Genomic DNA, 21,057 nt, shown 5'->3' on the forward strand with positions numbered 1-21,057 from the left:
CTTTTCATAAATCCTATTTACTCCATCTGAAATAGACATAGTTTAAAAACCACTGGATGACGGTGTGTTATCAGCTAGGTTAGCTATCTGCAATTCACTATTGCAAAAACCAGAGTGTTAATTTTGGCTGCATCTATTTGAAAGAGTGAGTGTAAACACAAAAAATATTTTATTTTATGTGCAGGAATGTGCAGGAAATAGGTTTAAATGTTAAACTAATTTATTCAACTCAGAGAATGTTGCATATAATTACATTTTTGCTTGATGCATAAAGTTAAAAGATTAAAACTGATAAAACAAGTTTAAAAAAGAGACTTTTCCATTTGATTACATTTTATATGATGGATTATGCAGAAAAAGTAGAACTGGGCTGAAAGATCTATCACTTTATCACCTACTCAGGTTGTAAATCGTGTTTTTAAAAAGTAACTAAGTAACTAAGTAATTAATTACTTTTGAAAATAAGTAATCAGTAAAGTAATGGGATTACTTTTTTGGGGAAGTAATCAGTAATTAGTTACCGATTACTTTTTTCAAGTAACTTGACCAACACTGGTCATAACAGCAGGAAGTGTAACAGATCAACTGCTTGGTGACGTTTAGTTTGAGCAAAAGTGTGTTTAAACTATGGAAGGTTCAGTCTTTTATCCATACCGAATTCCCATCCTTCTTTTGACCTGGTGACATCAGTGTTGGCCAAACTATGAGCGGTCCAGCAGAGGGCTCATAGGATAAAAGATTTATAAACGCTCTATTGAACCATTTTGACATTTTTGGACGAACGAGTGCTAGTTTTAAACGTAATGAATACAGTGTAGAAGATCGAAAACGTAACTTTCAGGACCTGATATGAAGTAGAACTCTTTTATTCACATTTAGACTCCTAAATAACATATTTCATGTGCACGGAGTGAAATTTAGGGAAGTTTGCTGAAAGTGGAGGGATTTTCACTATATTACAGCAGCAGAGCAGTCAGATGCATCATTTATCAGAGGATCAGTGGTTTTTTGATGGTGAACTACTGACAGGTACCAAAACATTTCAGGGTTCAGGACCACCTGTGGCCCCGGGAGAAATAATAAAAGACTCAAGTTTCCGTGTTGAGCTGCAAACTTGTCAACTGTCAAAGCAAACTCAGTTTTGAAACAGGTTCAGGCCTCTTATGCAACCAGTGACACACTGTTCATCTTTAATGGAGGTCCTGCTGATGAGCTGTGATACAGAGAAGCGCTGCGATGAGAACAAAGGCTTCTCTTCTCTACGAGGTTTGGTTTACGTCAGAGGAGCCCGAGAGACTTTGAACAGCAAGACGTCGAGGAGACGGCGAATGAAGTCCACCTACTTTACTCTGCAATTTATTTCAAGGGGAAAGTGTACGGGTATTTGGCGACAGACAAAAACCCATCAGAGCTTAGCTATCAGGTGGCTTCAGGACACACACACACACACGGCCATCTACTCGGGTTGCTGATAATAAGAGTCTGTTAGCGCTCCCTTTCCAAATCCAATCATGGCAAGATTTAAAGGCAGCAAAGCGTCTCTGGCGACTAAAACTATTTACATCACATTTTCCCCCGATTTCGCCGCCTGCTGCCTGCATTCAGAGCGCTGCTGGTGTGTTTTCTACACGGCCGAGCAGTCACCTCCAGGCATCACAGCTCTGGTAGCAAACTGATTTTAAGACCAACATCTCACACTGAGCAAAATATTTTCTCCTGCTGAAGGAGAACAAATCCCACTTCTGGCAGCTTACTTGTTTTTAAAAGAGAGAGAGAGAGAGAGAGAGAGAGAGAGAGAGAGAGAGAGAGAGAGAGAGAGAGAGAGAGAGAGAGAGAGAGAGAGAGAGAGAATAAATGTTTTTTTTCTTTTTTCTTTTTAAAAAAGGGCAGAAAATGGAAAAAAGGCTTGAATGTAGTAAAACAAAGTCGTGCTCAGAGAGACAGGGCTGTAGAAAAATAAAATGTAAAGAAAACATTACAATAAATTATTAGCAACTTCAAATTACATCTTATATACGTGTATAGTAGCTTTTACACCCCGAACTTTTTCCATTCTTGACTATTTCACAGCAGCAGTGGGAAATAAATAATATTCCTTCTTGAATATGGGGCCTGGTCGGCACAGCCCAAAAAAACGAGTCCCCGGGAGAGACTTAAGCGTCAATGTGAGTGTGGCTGGTTATTGTAGTCCTGGGTGTACCCAGCCTCTCACCTCCTGGCAGCTTCAGTTCAATAAGCCAATTGAGATTGGTTGATGGATAGCACCAAATAAGAACAGTTTATATTGTAAGGTACAGACTGTATACAGAGAAAACACTAACAACCAGACAACCCACTATAATTAAGCGCTTGGCGACAGTGGGAAGGAAAACCTCCCTTTTCAACAGGAAGAAACCTCTATCAAACCATTCTCTGAGTGACCAAAGGCTGACAAAGTGGATTTGGTGACTACTTGGTGACTGAATTGATTGATTAAACAGAAGACAATCCCCTGGCTTTTATTTTGAAAGCTCAGTTTATTCGTCCCAGTCTTTGCCCACCTCATGTCGTCTTTTCAGGAGGCTGACCGGCTGCTGTTGTGGCAGTCTTTGATATCATTCAGCTGCCTTTCCAGAGAGTCTCTTGTAGTTCAGACTCCACCTCTGCAGTTTTAAACAGAAGTATTTGTTCTGCTGCACTCGGCTTACTGAGGCTGCACAGCAGAATGAAGATCATCCCTGCTGACAGCTCACCAGCACAATAAAGTTGAAATAAGACAGGATGAGAGACTCATCGGCAGCTGATTATTGCTCTGTTGATTATTTGTCACAAGGTAGACCTACTTATATTTGCAGAGTGTTGTTATATAGTGTAACTGACTGTATTCAAAGGCCACACTGTATCTCATTGTGAATTGCAGAAGGAGACATTCCAACATCTGAAACTGGACTACAAATTTTATTAACTGCTTGTTAATGTGGTCTAAACTAGAAAAAGAAATCAGGGACTACTTCACAAAAGCACAAAAATAAGCCAAATCCACTGTTATACGCACTTTATTATTGGAAAACAGACTTTAGGACCAAAAACACTCTACTTTAACCTTGTTAAAGCTCTTTAACAGTCTCGAGCCAGTTGTTAAAGCCATTTTAAGACTTTTTCAGGGTCTACAAACAGCCCGATGAACTAAACACAAAGGAAAGCACTTTCAGTGGGAAAATAATTGTTTTCAGTTGCACAATGCTGGCAAATGGAGTGGAGGGGAAAGAAAAAACCCTGAAGAGGAACGCAGACACAGCAGATGAGCAGCAAAATGGTTTAATTCGAAATGATGACAGTGAGTGATTCAGGAGATCAAAATGATCCAGGAGATTAAAAATGCAGCCTGTAGCAATACGGGGGTGAAGAGAAGGAGATAGTAGGATAGGAGCGAGGGGGGAATATCTAGGAAAGTAGCTCCATTATCTTACTCAATCCCTGCTGCAGCTTTTGGAAATGTCTGAATATTTGAATGGGAGAAGAACACTCTTGTTCACATGTGCACATGCACACACACACGGATATATAGCTCTAAGCGAAGATAATCTTGAGAGAATAATTTTATTCTTTCATTAAATCCTCGCAGATGCTTCCGAAGAATATCTGAATGAGAAGAAAACACACACACACGTATAATCATGAACACACACATGTGCAAAAACCCTGCAGGGAAGGAATCTGGGAGAAGTGCTTACAGACAGACGTGTGTGTTTGTAATCATCTTTTTCATGTCATTTTGCTTGATTTGTCTATGCGCTTTCATTACACGGGTCTGTGTGCACGTGCAAGAGTGTGCGAGCTGTACGTGTGCAACCCTGCTCTCGGTGTTTGCTGTGACATCGTAATTCATTAATTTTGACGGTGCTGTATAAGCTTTAAACTCCTCGCAGCTCTCATGGGAAGTCAACGGGCCCTCATGCACATCAAAATTAACACTTCTCTTACAGTGAGAGAGAGATAGAGTGTGTGTGTGTGTGTGTGTGTGTGTGTGCGCGCGCAAAGTATCACTGTACTAAACAGTTAACATAAAAGGCACACTTTACAAATCACCAAGAGTCACCGTGCAGTGTTTTCACATATCTGCTGTTTAATGTCTGCATGTCATGTGATCACGTCTGCTGAGGCTGACTTCAGTATGTTTTGTCATGCAGCGTTATGCCAGCAAAAACAAAGCCAAACCCAGCCAGATGGCGGGCGTCTCCTGTAAGTCTCCTTACGGCGTCCAATATACAAAGGTCATCCAATCTCTGAAGTCTAATGAGCCAATTAATGACCCGTCAGTCAAACATCAAAGGCGCCACGAAGGAGAGATGAGCGGTCCATATTTGGAAACCTTCCAAACTACATGACCACGGATAAACAGGCTGCGGATGATGTGCAAAAAATAGACTCGATGGACTTGAAGACTCTGAACGGACCAAATATTGGATATTGTTGTATAAAACACAGCTCTGTCCTTTCATTCATCATTTACCAGCTCAGATTTTAACCTTGGAAACAGGCCACATTGAAAAAAAACCCTCTATCCTCCCAGGACAGATATATTTGCTTACGATGGACAAGAATGCAAGTAATGTTTAACAGCGTGTGCCCAGAACATTCTTAAACTCACTGCCCTTATCAGACATGTAGCTACTGAAATTGCTTTCATTATAATGCTCAGTTATAAGCTCACCTTGTAGCCTACAAAGAATATTTAATAAAAATCTAATTTTTAGATCCAGTAAGGTTATAAATATGAACAAACACGGAAATCTCACAAACAATCAGAAAAAATGTCACCCCAACGTTATCAGGACAGAAAAATGAGGATTATAAGTCATTATCATTCCCATAAATATGGCCAACTTTAAGCATCTTTTTTCAAAGTGTTGGAGCTTTGCGAGACTGGAACCGTATCAAGTAGATATCAGTAGCACGTACAAACAAAGTGAAATGACAGTCTTGTGATTTATGCCACTGCCACTCATTTATTTAGGTGGATTTTGCTGCTCCTTCAAAGAGGACCATTGCCTCTTACCAATATCGCCTCTTGCACTCTGTGTGCTAAGGTGCAAATACAGAAAGACACCTTGTCCTTGAGCAAATTTGCACCTTGACAAAATGTATTTGATGCCCTGAGATGAGAAGTGCAAGAGGTCCTCCTGGAGCTTTCTAGTGATCAGTGCTGGGGTTAATAAAACGTCTTCTGGCTTACTTTCAGATAAAGAGCCCGTCTATTAGCCTTGATGATAGTATAAGAGTGATTAAAACTCACATTGGACATTTGGTAGGTAACTAAATTGAGTTTGCAAGGTTTTTCTGCCTTCCACGGTGACAGTGAGGAAGTTTATCGAAATCAGTGAAACTTAAATGAAACAATGTGTCCGTGTGTTCATTGTGAGAAAAAAACGCTACTGTATATTTGGAGATAAAAGTGACATACCGCCTGATTAGTGTTTTGTATGCAGAGAGCCACGAGTATTACATGGATTTAACATTTAGATTACTTGTCAGGAGGTGGAGATGATGGATGGAACAATGCTGTGCCTCATTTCGGTTGAATCAAATCTGGCAGAGTTGTGGATTGGAAATGTTTGAAAAGGTTCAACAGCATCATTGTTATAAATTTAGATTTATGTTTAGGGGATGGCAAAAACACTTTTTCATAGAATTTTTCTAATTTAACTTATGGTAAGTGATGGAGTTATGCAGACTTACTGCATTTTAAAAAAATGAACATGTCCCTTATCCACAGAGCCCAAGGCTGTTTATTCTGCCCTTAAGGTTGTGCAGCTTCTACAGATTGAATCTGGGTATGTTTTTTCAGGTGGAAATTCAAAATAATAGCCGAGGGCTTAAGGGGTTAAGGTTGTTTAAAAGTTCCTGCTGCACTATGGATGGCAGTGCAATAGTGCAATATACATCGTGATTCAATCCCATGAAGACTAAAGGCACAAATATTAGTTTGTTATTTTTTATTCAAAAAATAAATAAAAGAGTATTTCGCTGTGAGCAGGAGAGGATTTTTCTTGTTTACAGTGATGACCCAGTGAAGCTCCGCAGAACTCCCTATGTGAAAGACATTAAACCTGAACCTGTTGCGACGGAGCCAGATTTCACTTTGGCAGTTGAAAATGAAGAGAATAATAGAGAAAGAGGCTGTGGAGAAGAGTGAGGTAAGCTGTTAAAGCCATCAGAGGCAGGGAGGGTCCCTGCTGTTGTCCATAAAAGCTTAAATGTAGCCGGCAGCTTAGAAAGTCTGCTTCAGTACTTTCTTGCACTCTCCTCCTCTTCGTCTCTTTACTTCTCGCTTCTTCCTTCTCTGTCCCCAGCATTTCAAAGACCACGTATAATAAAAATGAGCTGCAGGTATCCCTGATTCAGCTACTTTTTGTATTCAAACGGGAATCAAAAGAACGGCAAGTCGATACTTGGTGGGTAACAACAAAGCTCTGCTGTGGACGGCGCACAAGTCGGCAATAAATATATTCATTGACATCCAAAAACTGACACCTCTGGGTGCACAGGCATGGGCGAGGGGCAGTGCTCAACATAAAACAAAAGAAAATAAGCAACTGCTAAAATACATTTATATGCTAACAGCAGTGCACAAGCTCCACTTCTGCACAACACTTGCCTATACTAGTACCTATATTAGTGTCAAACGACACATGAGGAATGATAATAACTAATAATGGGTTCTTAACCATCCTCTTTAGTTTCTCATTATAAAAAGTGTGACACTAATTGATCTCTACGGGTCAAATATGAGCCAGATAACAGTGGCTGGCTCAACCCGCCACAAACAGCAAACAACAGCTAGTTCAGATGTTTCGTTTTATGGGAAGAAATAGAAACATCCTATGGCAAACTGGAAGGGGTAACATTTGTATTTCAACGTTCTCTGAAATCATTTGTGATAAATATGCACGGAGATGAGGAAGCATCTCTGTTCTTTCTGCTTCATTAACTTGATGGAAAAGTACTCAAAGATGCTTAAACGCTCAAAGAAAACTGCATTCGGGGACAGTAGAGAGAATATTTAATACACATTTACAGGCTCTCTATTTTGGCATATCTTTCCATGAATAACATTTGAAAAAATAAAAGTTACTATCCCTTTAACAACGACTCTGTTAACAGTGTGCCTGTTCCTGAAGCTGGCCATTTAGGCTCCTTAGAGCTGCTCTTGTAATTAGCCCACTCTGTTCTGTTGACTGACCTCAGGAGTGTTTTGGTTTACAGCAATGTTTCCTGTACTGTAATTTATTACAAACTCTGTTTAAAAAGCATTGCTTTATGGTAATTCAACACAAAAAAACTACTATATAAATGTACATCCATGCACATTTTATATCATATATACGTTAGTGTACAATAAAGTTTGTAATATTGTACGTGTGTAGAGCCATCATCAATCAAAACCTCAGAATAAAACCAAATTCTCAGGTCAGTAGTTCCAGTAAATACATTAAATGCATTGAACTGAGCTTTACTGTAATTTAACATGGAAATTTGTTACATTGTAAATATGTAGTTTTACTGCAAGGTAACTAGGATATTTGTCAAACTGTAACACGTTAAACTAATACTTTTCTGTAATTTAACATGGATTTCCTTTACACTGTAAATGCATAGGACAGCACTTTGTTGTAATTTAATAGAAAATCTGTTACATGATAAATATGTAGGCCAGTAATTTGCTACAACTTAACAAGAATATTTGTTACACCGTAAAAATACAGCACAGTACAGCACTATAAACCATGAAACTGGTTTTTCTCCCCATCTGTCAGGGAAATGTAACAGATCTCTTTGCTGGACACAATGTCACAGACCAGAAACTTTCCATAATGTATAACATGACATTAACACCATGAACACAAATCAAGTGTAGGACACTTTACAGCAGAGCAAAGTATCTCATGGATGACACAAAGCTACAACCAGATGTTCAACTAACAAAGCCTTTAAAGAGAAGGAGGAGCAGGAAAGGAACTTGAGGGGGTAAAGTCAAACGTGGAAAAGAATCAGTACAACAAACACTATTTTTCAGTTAATGTGTTGACGAAACAAATGGCTGAGCAACTTTTCTTCTTCTCTGGACTAATCCCAGAGAAACTTGGAGTGACTAAAAGAAAGAGTATAAAGCTTTCCACCATGCTGAGGAGACTAAAGCCACACTCTGCTGGCTTACACAGAAAAGAAAACACAAAAACCACACATGGGCATCCATTCATCCACACCCCACACACACACACACACACACACACACTCTCTCTGAACACGCTAAAACACTGGCAGCAAACCTGAAACTATTCAATCACACCACACACACATAAACACACCACAGCACCAGTTGGCAGCTGATAAAAGTCTGCTCCAAGTCATCAACTTTGCCTTCTGAGTCTCTTTAGCGTTCACTCTCCCCGAGTCAACTTTTTTCTCCTGTTTTTCCATTCCTGTTCTTTTCTGCCCTTTCTTTTGCAGCTTTCATCCATCTTGGCGTTCTTCCACCAGTCTCAAGTTTTCCTTTCTCTCTCTGTCCGTTCTTGCAGTGTTCCTCCACATCAGTCTTTTCTCCCTCCCTTGTTTCCTTAGTTCCTTCCTCACATCCTCCCCAGTCTCTCTATATCATTAAGGCTTTGAATTAATGAGCTGATTAAGGGGAAATAATGAAAAAGACGGACACATACTGAGCGCTGGCAGAGGTGGAGTGATGTTTGTTGTGTGTGTGTGTGTGTGTGTGTGTGTGTGTGTGTGTGTGTGTGTGTGTGTGTGTGTGTGTGTGTGTGTGTGTGTGTGTGTGTGTGTGTGTGTAAAAACCCGAGCCCGGTCCAACTCGCACACCTCAAATTTCACGCAGAGCAACAATTCTGGGACTAAACCCAAATACAACAGTCGGTCAGACACACAAACACACAAACTGCCTGAATCACATCTAAAACTCCAGCAGAAGACGTGATGAAGTAAGTGATGAAGCGATGAAGATGATTAATAGCAGCGAGAAAAAGAGAAGAGTCGCTGAAAGCTTTTTCCGATTTCCACAAGTCACAGTTTTGTTGCACACACACACAAAATTGTGTTCCCAGCGACGCTAGGGGGACATTAATCATTGAGGTGTTTGATGTGGCATCAGGTAGGTCAGTATTGGAAGATTTTTTTGCCTTAATCTACTAAGAACTCATCATGTGTCTATTAAAGATGCCACTGATATGAACAGTGTTGCTCAATGGGTGAATAATTGGTCAGTTTTACTCAATAAAAACATAAAGAGATGCTTTTTTTCTCGCATGGATCCAGTAATGAGAAGTAGAATGTTTTTATATAATGATTTCCTTGATTGTGTATGGTCATTAGCGGCATCACTGGACTCATTCAGACACGAAGCAGACAAGTCTACGTGCTGTCAGTTCAATAGAGAGGAGTGCCCATCTAAAAGGGGCTTGAGTCACTGCTGTAATGCTAGCCAAATAATTCCTGCTGCTGCTTCACACTGAAAGCATTCGACTGGCAAAACAAAGGCTGGCCTTTATATTCGGCTAATCGCAGGAAAGGCATTCATCTAAAATAAGCAAAACAAGACAATTAACCCCTTGAGGTCTAAACCACATTTTCAATTATCAGTTTGCCTGTGCTCGTTTGTTTGCATAAATCAACAAGAAGTCGATTTAGCACAAGAAAATGTGTAAATACAATTGCAGATACCGAAGACCTTTAGTATGGGTTATATGATGATGGATTTATTGTCTTTGACTCATGGCTGGACAACAGAGCTTCTGAAGCTATTATAATTGTGTCTGAATGGTGCATTACATTTATCTAAGCCTTTATTATATTTTGCTGTTGATGTCATGGTAAATTCAATTCAATATCTTTTATAAAGCACTAAATCACAAAAACAGCTGCCTCAGGATGCTTTATATGGTAAGGCAACAATAGAACAATAATAAAGAGCAAAGACCATCAATGAGCAAGAACTTGGTGACAACAGGAAGAAACCTCCAGCAGACCTGAGCTCAGGGAGGGGCTGTCAGCTTTGATTTCAGAGCAGGTTAACTTTAAATGTCATAATGTGGGGAAAAAAAGCAAACAAATTATGCAAAACTCTTTCCACTGTGGAAAACCATCCACACCATGTACACCCTCAAATCAGATCCCAGGTCAGTTTATTAAAACTGAGCTCTGAATTCTGTTGTCTAAACTGAAGCCAGTCCGGATGATAACTTTAGGATTAAAGTGCCACTCAGTACTTACAACACCGCCCCGTCTCCCTTCCCTCACCCCCAACTGGACACGGCAGACAGCGTCCCCTCCCTGAGCCTGGTTCTGCAGGAGGTTTCTTCTGTTTAAAAGGGAGTTTTTCCTTCCCACTGCCGCCCACGTGCTTGCTCATAGGGGCTCATCTGCTTGTTGGGGCTTTCTCTGTTTTCTTTATATTAGTGTGGCATCTTTACCTTACAGTATTAAGCACCTTCAGTCAACTGTTGTTGTGAAAAAAAATAAACTGAACTGATCATATGAGAAAGAAATACTTCTTATTGACCACATTTAAGACGCAAAAGTAAAACCAACAAGTGTATATTTTGGTTCTCTTCTTCCTTGACAATATTGATATTTTCTAATGTCCCGAGGTTTGGCACCAGTATCCTAGACAGCAGACACATCCGAGTCTAATCTGGACTACTTTTGGCACTGAGGTCTCACTTGCAGCGCTGCCAAATTTTTCATGGGCCAAATGTCACAACACAGCTGACATCTGGCCCATACAAGGTGTGACTGAGACCCAGTGTGGCACATGAGGTCCAAATGTTCAGCGCTATCAGAGATGCTCTGAGATTTTTAAAAAAAACATTCACTGAAGCTCATGAAAATCCTTGTCAGAAACAATCAACTCCATTATTAGCAACTGTGTTCTTGTCAAAGAAAAAACAAAACAAAACCACACAAATATTTGAAGATCATTAGTTATTTAAGACTCAAGTCTCATGTTGCAGAGCTAGCTGACAGCTGACTGGCAAAATCATGTAATTATAACTTGATTTAAAGCTGAAATGAAAATGGCAACAACAAGATAAATATTTGATCCATTCAGGTTTTGTTTAAAGTTTTTGAAATGTTGACACATTTAGTTGGTTAAAATTCCGTCTTACTTACACATTTTTGTTAAATTGCCACTGCAGACTCATTTCAATTTAACTGCCTTACTTTTCCATTCATATGCACTTAGTATAAGAACCCGTCTTACGTGTGTTTACATAATAACTATATTGTGTTTTATGCTGTAAATAATCTGTTTCCAACAAACTTCCAGCCGAGGTGGATTTCATTTCATGATGCTTTATGGTTGCGACACGGGGCCTCTGTGACGCACCCCAAGGCCCTAGTGACCTCAGCTAAAACGGGGTCCTCGCCTCGACTCGCACCCCACTGTTCGAACCATCTGCTGGGTCTTTTCTGTGGCAGCCGGCCTCAGGAAACACACTGCAGCAGGGGGTTGATGGGAAAAGATGCTGTGAGTTTTACTGTTGCTCCAGAGTGTGTCTGTTTGGGTGCATTTGGAAAAAAAAAAAAAAAAAAGTTTTAAAAGTTGAGACAGAGTCACTGAGCCAACACCTCGCAAAGTTTTAATGGCCTAAAATAAACGAAAGTTTAACCTTAACTCTCTGTAAACTCTTACTAACAAGACTTCCAAGTCTATGCTTATTGGTCAAACTTTTGTTTTTCCCCTCAGGAAACTGAAGTTAGAACAGATTCAGCCAAACAGAAGAATTAGAAATTCAGTAGAAATGTTGAGAATCTTGTTGGGTGTAATAATCTGACACCATATGGCTATTTTATGAAAAAAGGACATTAAGTTTTATTTTATTTTTTTTAAACCACACGCACCCATTCTTCTGATAGACAAAACTGAACTAAATATGCTTTAAACAGGTCTGAGCAGCTCCACTCGGCTAACCACATCAAGCAAAATGAGTAAATGCTCTGCAGCATTCAGGTAAACTATGAACGATAGCTGTAACTCGATCCTGCTGATATGTCACTGTCACATAACCCTCCTGGTTTGCCTCGGTTTACATTCATTCCCTGACTGGATGGTTTACAGCGCCCTGAATGCCTGCTACACTCGGCAATGTCACTGTTTGCATTTCTACTTGTGCACTCATGTGTCTGCTGTGCTGTGCCATCATTTGCGACATTGAGCCATTCACGCTGAGCCTAATAAATCCTGATAGCAGTTTCAGTGAAACGCAGGAAGGAGTTTCAGTCTGTACTCTTACTGCCCGAGCTATGAAATACAGGTGTTACTGCAACACTAGAAGACAGAACAACAATTTGAAACCATGAACGTTTGCAGTGTCTGATCTCAGGTAAAGCACAGTTACATACCTGATCAGGAGAGTTTATTTTAAGTGCAAAAAAGCCTTTTTCATGTAGCATCAGCATTTGTATCCCTTTACTAGATGAGTGTCTGCACTGTTATAACAGCTGGCCCCAGGACTGGGAATGATTTTCTAAACTCGATGAACATGTTCATTTTTAACACTTTTAGAAGGAGGACAGACTCACAAGAACGACAACAAACTGCAAAGGCTAAAACCGCCGGCTTATTTTTATTGTTTTCATTGCTCCAGTGCTTACTAGATTACAAGAAGTGTAAGGGAACAGGTTACCAATCCAAAAACCTGAATAAACACGTCTTTAAATGCTGTAAAAGTTTTTTGTTTTTTTCCCCTGGTGGATTGTGACTCGTACGGAAACGTATTAATAGTGCACCAAGTTTTGTACTCCTATCTGAGGTTGCAAATAACTGCAGTTTGATCAAAAGCAAAGGGTAAAATAAATAAACCTAAACAGTGCAGGGCTGATCGGCTCACTGGGGTCACATCAGATAATAACTTGACCATGAGAAGCTGATATTTTTAAAAGTCAGCCAAACATGGTTCCTTGTATTTGCTTTTCTTCAAGATCTCAGAGAGTGACAAGGAACAAGCCGCTGTAGACGGCTGGGAAAATGGAGCCGTTTATGGGAACAAGAACTACTTTAAAAAACACAGTGGATAACACCGAGGGAATGAGAGACTGAGAACATGGAGGCAAGAGGAAAACGGTGATGGATGGAAGACAGAAGGGGAAGCGGAGGAGAGGCAGACACACACACACACACACTCACACACTCACACACACACACACTCACACTCAGACACGCTATAATATGAGTTGGCAGACTGCGAGCGAACAGAAGCAGATCATAGAAAGCAGTCATTCAGATCAGACGACCATTTAAATCAACCGGTCACACCGAGAAGTTTCATTTCAGTCCAGCGTGGGTTTCTGAAGCCCACCCCAGCAACGTATCTGGACCGAGAGAGCTGATAAATGATTTCACTAATTGATATATTTAAACTCTTACATCAAACTATTTTAAAAGCATTCAGTATTTTATCAGCATACGGTCCACTCATTCTCCGCAGGGTGCAAAAAGCCTCTGAAACAATCAGTCGAATCAGGTCCAGATGAGCCGCCATCAAGAGGACATAATTATATAAAGTGAGAAAGGCTGTTAGTGTGCTGATGTAAAAATATGCTAAACACCTCACTCTTAAAATAGAGCGGCCTGTAGCTGCTGCACATGCAGCCGAACCCCATCGACACGACCAACACGGCTGACTCTCGGACAAAAAGCAGCGCTGTTAAACGCGACCGCCTTGCTACCGAATCTGACGGCAGAAATTTTAAATCTCCACAAAGCCATCCTTTAAAGTTTCCAAAGATGTCAAACATAATAAGCTTTCAGAATATTTAAAGCCCCGTGTTAAATGATCTCCCCCTCAGTGGAGACATCTCAAAGTAAACAGCTTCTCTGGGAAGCCATCGAAGCTGTGCTGGCTTATCCTCTGGGGACAATAGTCAGCTTTTTGGCGCGCTAGCAAGATGCTATGCAAAGGAGCTGCATGTTAGTAATTGTTTCTCTCAAATATGATTACTCGTGTAAAAGGAAACTGAAAAGTCCCGTCTCTTACCTACAGATTCTGCACTTTTATTTGCAGATATCTCGCTTAGCACTTTAGGCATAGTCTGATAAATTTTAGGTGATGCCAGGTTCTCTTATACCGTGTGAGATATTGGCTGTACTCACAGCTTCAAAAGGCTTTTACCTTTCAGGGCCAATAAAGCCACATTTTCCTCTTTTCAAAAATCTAGTCAGGACATTCCATTTAATAGGAAACAAAAACAGCAAAAATGCACGAATACACTACAAAAGATCCAACAAAAGCGATCTCTGTTCCAGAATGAGCCGTTTATTCACATTTAACTCTGGGCAGCTCTACAAGTAAATCTAAAAAAAAACGGGTAAGACAGCCATCATCGAGCCAAAATGCAAAACCCTAAGTACACAAACTTGTTGTCGCCATCATCTTGTTAGCACCTTCTGTTTGGAACTGGCCACAGTGTAAATAACACTGAATTGAACTGGGGAAAAACTAATGTTCTTGGGGCCTCTGGGGGCCAATTTGAAACTGGAGAGGAGCGGTCGAGAACTATGCTGGATGCCACCCAGAATGAAAAGTAGAGCTGAGATTGGTTCATGTCGGGACATGTGGCTGAGGTCCGCTCCGACATGAACCAAAAAACCTCTAACAAGCTTGTCCGGTCGACATCTAAACAAATCCTCATCCTTCATGCCCAAGACCCAGAGAGGAGGAATCAGAGTTTTAGAGCTGGAAATGAGGAGATTTTCAGAAAGTGGAAAACTTTTGTTGAGTCAGATTGTTCAAAAGGTTAAAGATTAAAGATTGAGCTCATGAGGGCGCTCATAAGGAAAGTCTTTCACCTAAAACTCACCAAGTTCTTGAGGCCCTAACCTCTCAGAATTTAGTGGAGAATTAGAATACTAATGTTCTGATGTTTTTCACTTTTCAGATCCTGGACGGCTGGGAAACTCAGAAAATAGATGGAGAAAGCAGATCATAGAAAGCAGTCCCATAACCAGAGCCAGAGAAAGGTGTGTGTAGAGTGTCAGTAATTGGCTGATATATGAGAAGAGTGCTTGTTTGAGGGGCAGCGGGGTCTCAGCAGGAATTCATTTCTTAAAAACATCCCGAAGCCTTCAATTAACCCCGTTAGCCCCCTCCCACCAACGCCACAAACACATGAGCAGCTGAATCTGCCAAAATAAACAGCCAATGGCATTCCTGAGAGGAAGAGGGGTGAAGGGGAGCTTGAGAAATGAGCAGAAATAGGAATGGATGGGAATGAATAAAAGAGCAGGAGTAGTTTCTAAAAACTGGCAACACAATAAATGAAAAGGGCTTTCAAAATAAAAGGCAGCAGCAGTTGTAGCTCTTACTTATTCAGTGTTCAGGCCTGTTGATCCCTGGTGACATCAATCACCTCAGTCTCCTGAAAGAAGCACAAAAAACATGACTCGAGTTATATATAAAAAACCTGTTTGGGTAAAGAGCAGAGGCCATTAGTCATCTGATATCTCACAGCACAGCTTGGATTTGCTGAAAACTGAAGGAATGAATGGCTGGCCTGAGGGTTGCACTAGGATTACAGGTCAAATCCAGGTGACATATTTGTTCCTGATTAAACCTGAGGACTGCAGGGACTGCATCGTGTTTCTTTTGTCGATTCTGTCTGAGGAGCTTAAGGGCAACGATCCAGACTTTTCCTTACAAATCCTCCCCATTATTTTTTTTTTCTTTTACTTTGTCTATTTACCCTGATCATCTCCCTCGTGTGGAGTTATTAATGACTCTATGCTGGCATCATAGTTTGTAGCTATCTGACTAACCATGCAACATGGGCTGGTGTGAATATTTCAGAAACTCCTGATCTGCTCAGATTCTCCCACACGGCCATCTCTTGTTTTTGCAGAGAATGGCCCAAAAAAGAGAAAATATCCAGTGAGCGGCAGTTCACAGGGTTAAAATGTCTTCTCGGTGTCAGAGTTTAGAGGAGAATGCCCTTTGGCTGCTTTAAGCAGATACGAAGGCGACAGTGACTCAAATAGCCACTCATTACAACCAAGCCACGCAGAAGAGCATCTCTGATTGCACAACACATCGTACCTTGAAGCAGAAGACCACACCGGGTGTCACTCAAGTCATCCAAGGACAGGAAAACCAACCCATCGTTCACACCGGCTCACCAAAATAAGACAGAAGACTGGAAAACATTGCCTGGTCTGATAAGTTTCAATAGCCGAGGCACAATTTGGTATGAATACCATGAAAACATTGTTCCATCCTGCCTTGTATCAACGGTTCAGGCTAAGCTCAAATCTCAAATCATCTCAAACTGGTTTCTTGAGCATGATAACTAGTTCATGTGTTCTGGACTCTGCCCCTAGTCTTATGTGCATGACCATAACGTTAACAATTAAAAGTGTGATAAACACTTAAATTTCTGATTATGAGTCTACTTGTTCCAGCTGCTACACTGTGGACCAAACTGTACTAAAGACATGTGCCATCAGAACACAGCAACACCACAAATCATCAAATACTTCATGATTTTTGTAGACCGAGCCTCATGTCCAGCTATGAATTAGCTGGACTTCATTTGTTGGTTATTGTCCCATTTTCCATACAAAGTCTGGGTACCTCAGCTTGCTCCGTGCACAAAAACTGAAATGAAATGTGTCCTGAGAGCTGCAGAGCCTGCTACACAACGAGCCTGGAGATCACAGCGAAGCCAGTGATGGCATTTTTAATTAAACCCAGTTCATTCACAGCAAGAGCCAGAAATATTATACTATCTATTAGAGAAAAGACATATTACTGCCTGGACTAATAACAAAAAGCTGGAGCTGTGCCCGAGCTTAAACAGAGCCCTTCACTGGGGCATACATTAAACTAAAGGCATTTTAATTTGTGATAATACAGAGAGAGGGTCTCAGTTTTCCCTCTCATAATGATAGCATTAATGCTTATAGGCACACCAGGTAAAACAAAAGGACTTTTTAAACCAAAAAGATAAAAAGAAAAAATCAATTTGGGGACTAATCTTCATAATGAGACAACCGAGCAGACAAAAAGCTACAGACGCTGAGAACATTTAATGAACAAAGCCCAGCCGAGGTCTAAATGTTGCTGAATAAGCCTGCAGTAATACGGTTCACAGGTATCTTCATTTTCATTTCACAGTGCGATGAGGACGCTGCTCGCCTCTGCTCCAGAAACAAGAATTAAGGTCGTCCGTGCCTCCGTTCGCATCACACTGAAACCAGCAGAAAAAGAAGCTAGTGAGGCGAGACTGTGTGTGTGTGTGTGTGTGTGTGTGTGTGTGTGTGTGTGTGTGTGTGTGTGTGTGTGTGTGTGGTGAAGTTTGTTTGGCAGCACTTCTAACAATGTCGAGGCCCTCGGTGCTATCCAACAGAATAGCCCAGTCTGTCTCGACTATCTCAAAGAACCATATGCTTCTGGATCCCAGCGCCCAGTCGCGTGTGTGTCTGTGTGCATCTGTGTGTGTGTCCATATGTTCTAGCATCTAAACATCCAGCATCTAAAAGATCCAGATGGCGAAGCATCAGTCGACACAATGTCTCCTTCCATCAGCAGGAAGTAACTTGAAAACCGTAAAGACAACAAACATTCATCATCCGGGCTTTAGGAGCCGACCACACCGCTCACTTGACAATTATAGAGTAGTTATCATATTACGATAAGTATAACACACACACACAAAAAAGTGCTTTTTATTTCTAAAGCACACAGAGCCGCGAGATGGCGTGGAGAATAAGGAAACGTGGCGTCTGAATAACCCAAAGCGACGGATTAAATCTTGAAGGAACGACAGCAGCTGAGGTTTAGCTACAAATCAGACAAATTCTGTTTTTTAAAATGTTTTTATTTGGAGGCTTTTGTTCGACACGTGTGTGTGGATGATGATAAATCCTGCAGCAGTCCAACAGAAGATACAGCCTCTTCCCCAAGAAACAGACACACAACAGAGTGACTCACATTTCCAAGTTCATGTTATTCCCAAACGGCAATCTACACTTCCTATGACCAAAAACCATTCAAGGGGCTGAAACTGAGACGCTCTATGAATCCTCATATTTTTAAAACTCACGTGGACAGGCTTATATGATAAACAGTGATTAAATAGTTACTGTGATGCATTCAAGGTAAAAACAAACCCCAAAACGTTTGTTTTTACCTTTTACTTTTTGTTTACGCCTGTGAATTTTGGCTCTTTAATAAAATTTTGGCTCATTTATAAATGCAGGTAAATGTAGATATGTTTCAGGAATGAACATTAAAGTGTGACTTTGATTACTTAGTGTATTCTAAACATTGTGTTAGTTCAGGGAGACCATGAAGTCAACCTCAGTCACAATCCCGGTACATTTAGGTCCACACTAATGTGTTTTCGTTTGAAAACGCAACGTTTTCTCTCCGTTTTGGCCTTCCGTCCACACTGAGACTGCGTTTTCGGTCGCGTTGTAGTGTGGACAGCGAACCCGGAGCCTTTTCAAAAACAATGACACATTTTAGTTATGTGATGCAGTCATGTGACCAATTAAACTAAGATAGCGGAGGGCATTACACAGCAGTTGTTTTGTATCAGTCTGCTTGCTCAGATAGCTTTTCTTCAAATTCTTTAATTCTCTTTTGCAACTTTGTATTTTTGTGTTACTTGCAGCAACAGCTCCACCTCATTGTTAGTCCATTTAAAAAACTCTGTGCTTTTCCTCAACATTTTGCCGCGACGTTTCAAAGAGCCGAAAATTTAAAAAGTGGCAGACAGAAATGAGGCAGGTCGAATTTTTTCAGCCGTTTCAATGTGGATGAAGAACTCTGTGAAAACGTCTGAAAACGATAGTGTGGATGCGAAGCGTTTTCAGACGTATACGTTTTCAAATTTATCCGGGCTAGAGTGGATGTAGCATTAATCCCAATGCCAGCTCAGCAATATTTAGGTTGCTTTACACCTATTGTGCAGCTGCAAACCACTTTGCTACCCATCTCCACCATAGCACCACATCATATCTGCATGAATACCTCATACCAGCTGCCAGCATGGTGGTGGAAGGGTGATGATTTGGGCATCTTGGAGTCACCAAGTCAACCAAAAGCTCCTTCCTCTGTATACAAAAGTACCCTTGAGGCTTGGGCCTAACCTGGGTGATGTGACAGGACAATGATCCCAGTCACAGCAGTACATCTACAACAGAATAAATGAACAAGAGAAGAATCGAGCTGCTGCAGTGGCCCAGTAAAAGTGGGACTTTAAGAGCTGTGCAGGGAGGAATAAGTGCAAAACTCAGTGAACTGAAGCAGCATCGCAAAGAAGAGTGAGCAAACATTCCTCCACTTATTTACTGATGGAGACTCACTGCCAAATATATATGACTACAGACAGAAATCTCTTTTTTTGGACTATAGCAATCCTAAAATGGAATCCACTTTGTCAGTCGGGCTGCTGCAGAACACTTAAACGATTTAAAACACACTATAAATAATATGAAAGTTTAAAGTTCAACCCCTGTTAGAAACTGTGGTAGTCAATCCAAAAAGCATGCATTATAATTAAAATACTTTTAAAAAAATATTGTAATACAATTTTCTTATAATGACTAGCAAAAGGTCAGTTAATCACAAGCCCATTGTCTCATAATGACAAGAGAGTAAATCAAAATTAGTAGCTCTGAAAATGATAATTGGAAGAAAACGGCATGTATTCTTCTCTGAGATCATTTTAAGTAAAATAAAGGAATACCTCGACCTGCGGTGCGTGCACTATGTGCAGAGATAAAATGGTAAACTTTCTTTTTCCTTAATTGGAGCCCTGACAGGTACAGAAACACAAGAATCTGAAAATATCTGAAACATTTCCGTGAGTTTTATTAAATTTTCAGAAGGCTATTGTGCATTCTTCTCTTCAGCTCACCCTGCACTGACCTCCTCTTCGCCTCTTTCATTTGCACTATGCTTCTTCTATTGAACGGGATTCAAAAACGGGCTCTGCTGTCAGTCAGCAAATGGTAGGAAAAAGCTAAACGGACCTGGGCTGCATTTTATTTTGATTTAAAACTTTCTTCAGCACTTTTTTTTTTTTTTACATATATAGTGTGATGGTGATGTGAACTGAATGTATTACCACATTGCAATGATTTATATTAGGGGGCAGAAATATAAATCCTGATTTGCTTTCCATTTTTGGCTCTGCTGGAATACAAATGAGGCAGACGGAGGATGGAGTGTCACCCAGCAGGTCCAGATTGGAGGCAGGGATGCCACTCTGCTCATGCTCTGACCTCTGTGCCAGAAAAACACACACATACACAGCGCGAGCCAAGAGAGACAGTCAAAACAGAGGCTGCCCCAAACACACTTTGCACTTTCCCCTAAATAAAAACCGCAGCAGCTGCTTCCAACGACCGAGCTCGTGCAAAATTCGAGTGCGCTACCTGCCCGTCACCAGGCAGCAGCAGGTGGACAAAGTCTAAGACAAACCGAGGAAGAAAGGGGAGTGTGCAGCAGCTACATGGCTTCGTATTCTGCTCATGAATTGGTGTGAATAATCTTCAGGTGGACACAAACATGCCCGCTAATCAACGCTAATGTCTGCAGGTGCTAATACATTAGCCGCAGCGTCTTAAGGAGGATGCACAGAAATCAGGGAGGCAAAACAGAAAGGGGGAAATGTGTGTGCAAGCACTGTGAAAAAAATAAATTAGCTATTTTGTCAAAAAGGATAATGAATGTTAAAACTATGCAAATGCTAAGAGCATCTGCATAAGTCCTTTTTAAACGTGGGATTTCCAAATGTGTATGTGTGCGTGCAGGCTTATTTGTGTGGGACTTTAAGCAATTAGGACAGGAAGCAGAGGCGCGCTGTTGCTTTGGCTTCCCGGTGGAATTAAGTTATGCACCATCAACACACACAGACACACACACAAAAGAACAAATTCCCATACTGACCAACAACCCGGTCTCAGCTGTAAAGCATCACATGTACACACACACACTTTAAAAAAACAAAAACAACAACACACCCTCAACTTCCTCTTGACCCACTTCCCAAACAACACGCCACCTC

The 21,057-nt window shown here is 40.8% G+C and overlaps 1 protein-coding gene across 5 annotated transcripts in view; it reads right to left on the reverse strand.

The window, feature by feature from the left end:
• plxnb2a.1 (plexin b2a, tandem duplicate 1) overlaps nucleotides 1–21,057 on the reverse strand; it is a 225,747-nt gene that overhangs the window by 118,797 nt on the left and 85,893 nt on the right. For 3 of the 5 annotated variants that reach the window (XM_040035794.1, XM_040035798.1, XM_040035795.1), the window contains one exon: nucleotides 15,353–15,405. The exons of the other annotated variants lie outside the window; for them this stretch is intronic. The gene's annotated coding sequence lies outside the window, so the exon portion shown is untranslated. The remainder of the gene's footprint in view (nucleotides 1–15,352; nucleotides 15,406–21,057) is intronic. 5 annotated transcript variants of the gene reach the window in all.

This window comes from Simochromis diagramma, unplaced genomic scaffold, assembly GCF_900408965.1.
Source record: "Simochromis diagramma unplaced genomic scaffold, fSimDia1.1 OVJJ01000816.1, whole genome shotgun sequence".
Taxonomy (NCBI): Eukaryota; Metazoa; Chordata; class Actinopteri; order Cichliformes; family Cichlidae; genus Simochromis; species Simochromis diagramma.